This window comes from Schistocerca gregaria, chromosome 6 (genome assembly GCF_023897955.1).
Source record: "Schistocerca gregaria isolate iqSchGreg1 chromosome 6, iqSchGreg1.2, whole genome shotgun sequence".
Lineage (NCBI taxonomy): Eukaryota > Metazoa > Arthropoda > Insecta > Orthoptera > Acrididae > Schistocerca > Schistocerca gregaria.
Genome location: NC_064925.1, coordinates 424,703,283 through 424,706,396, shown reverse-complemented (window position 1 = coordinate 424,706,396; position 3,114 = coordinate 424,703,283).

Here is a 3,114-nt window from a genome sequence, read left to right as displayed (position 1 = left end):
ACAGCTTCGTGTTACGGATTAGAGAACAAGATGTAATTATCGGAACAGATTGGATTCAGGACTACTTAGCAGACAGAATTCATCAACTCGTTCTTCACGAAGAAATAACGACAGGTTTGAAGGTAATTCCAAGTGGACACACACAGATCTATTATTTGATGGTAAAATTATTTGATGACAAAAGCTACTAGAGAATGGCATGTTTCACATAGAAGTTTGCTATTGAGTTTCTGAAAGTGTTTATTCCCTGAAGGTTAGGGCAAAGTGGTTGGTTTCTCCCACATACGTCTCGCTGTTCGTTGGTGATGCGGTTGTCTATAAGAAGGTACCAACGTCAGAGGAATGTAGTATATTACAAGTAGACTTGCCGAGGATCAATGATTTGGCCAAGGACTGGTAGTTAGTAGACCAAGAACGGAAATAAACCCAAGGGATTGGGCGTAAACAGGCGAGGAAATCCCAAGCTGGATGGTCAAAACGATGGTGACAAATGACTGGAAATTAACTAACGATAAATACATATAAGTTGCAATCCACAACGACCTAAAGTGGAATGACCACATAAAATAAATTATTGCAGAATTAGGTACCAGGCCGAGACCTACCGGAGGAAAGCTAAGGGAAATGTAATTCCTCCAAGAAAGAGGAGATTTGTAAAACTTTTATTCGGGGTATACTGATCGGCCATAACATTATGACCATCGACCTACTACCGATGTAAACCCGTCCAGACGATAGCAGCTTCGCCTGACGCGGAGTGACTGCTAGTCAGACTCACGCACTGTTCACTTGTAACAATGAGCATGCTGTCCATGACTAGAACTGGGAAGGCGCGCTATCTGCCTGAGTTTGACGAAGAGCAGACTGTGATGGCCCGGAGGCTCGGCACGAGCATGTCGGAAACGGCACGACTTGTCGGATTTTCGAGGAGTGCTATGATGAGTGTCTCCAACACGTGATGAAACCAAGGTGAAACCACGTCCAGACTCCTAGGGTTGGGCGATGTCGGACGTCGTAGCCTGAGCAGCTTGGTAAAACAGGACAGGTGGTGAGTTGGTGAAGGCGGAAAGCCTCGCTCGCGGGGTGGAATCAGAGCTAACTATTTGTAGTATCGTTCCCAGAACCGATCGCGGTCCTCTGGTTTGGAGCCGAGTGGAAGGCTTAAACCAGAGGCTCAGACGATTCTGCGGAGAGCTGGGGTGCAAATTTCTCGACCTCCGCTATCGGGTGGAGAAATGTAGGGTCCCCCTGAATAGGTCAGGCGTGCACTACACGCCGGAAGCGGCTACGAGGGTAGCGGAGTACGTGTGGAGTGCACATGGGGTTTTTTTAGGTTAGAGAATTCCCTCCCTAGGCCCGACAAGACGCCTCCTGAGACGCGGCAAGGCAGTAGGCAAAATGCAACAAGGAATAACAATATTAATGTGCTTATAGTACACTGCAGGAGCGTCTATAGAAAGGTCCCAGAACTGCTCTCATAAATAAACGGTCACAACGCCCATATAGTACTAGGAACAGAAAGTTGGCTGAAACCAGACGTAAACAGTAATGAAATGCTAAACTCGGATTGGAATGTATACCGCAGAGATAGGCTGGACAGTGAAGCGGGAGGCGTGTTTATAGCGATAAGAAGTGCAATAGTATCGAAGGAAATTGACGGAGATTCGAATTGTGAAATGATTTGGGTGAAGGTCACGGTTAAAGCAGGCTCAGACATGGTAATTGGATGTCTCTATAGGCCCCCGGGCTCAGCAGCTGTTGTGGCTCAGCACCTGAAGAATAATTTGGAAAATATTTCGAGTAGATTTCCCCACCATGTTATAGTTCTGGGTGGAGATTTTAATTTGCCGGATATAGACTGGGAGACTCAGACGTTCATAACGGGTGGCAGGGACAAAGAATCTAGTGAAATATTTTTAAGTGCTTTATCTGAAAACTACCTTGAGCAGTTAAATAGAAAACCGACTCGTGGCGATAACATATTAGACCTTCTGGTGACAAACAGACCCGAACTATTTGAATCAGTTAATGCAGAACAGGGAATCAGAGATCATAAAGCGGTTACTGCATCGATGATTTCAGCCGTAAATAGAAATATTAAAAAAGGTAGGAAGATTTTTCTGTTTAGCAAAAGTGACAAAAAGCAGATTTCAGAGTACTTGGTGGCTCAACACGAAAGTTTTGTCTCAAGTACAGACAGTGTTGAGGATCAGTGGACAAAGTTCAAAACCATGGTACAATATGCGTTAGATGAGTATGTGCCAAGCAGGATCGTAAGAGATGGGAAAGAGCCACCGTGGTACAACAACCGAGTTAGAAAACTGCTGCGGAAGCAAAGGGAACTTCACAGCAAACATAAACATAGCCAAAGCCTTGCAGACAAACAAAAATTACGCGAAGCGAAATGCAGTGTGAGGAGGGCTATGCGAGAGGCTTTCAATGAATTCGAAAGTAAAGTTCTATGTACTGACTTCGCAGAAAATCCTAAGAAATTTTGGTCCTATGTCAAAGCGGTAGGTGGATCAAAACAAAATGTCCAGACACTCTGTGACCAAAATGGTACTGAAACAGAGGATGACAGACTAAAGGCCGAATTACTAAATGTCTTCTTCCAAAGCTGTTTCACAGAGGAAGACTGCACTGTAGTTCCTTCTCTAGATTGTCGCACAGTTGACAAAATGGTAGATATCGAAATAGACGACAGAGGGATAGAGAAACAATTAAAATCGCTCAAAAGAGGAAAGGCCGCTGGTCCTGATGGAATACCAGTTCGATTTTACACAGAGTACGCGAAGGAACTTGCCCCCCTTCTTGCAGCGGTGTACCGTAGGTCTCTAGAAGAGCGAAGCGTTCCAAAGGATTGGAAAAGGGCACAGGTCATCCCCGTTTTCAAGAAGGGACGTCAAACAGATGTGCAGAACTATAGACCTATATCTCTAACGTCGATCAGTTGTAGAATTTTGGAACACGTATTATGTTCGAGTATAATGTCTTTTCTGGAGACTAGAAATCTACTCTGTAGGAATCAGCATGGGTTTCGAAAAAGACGGTCGTGTGAAACCCAGCTCTCGCTATTCGTCCACGAGACTCAGAGGGCCTTAGACACGGGTTCAC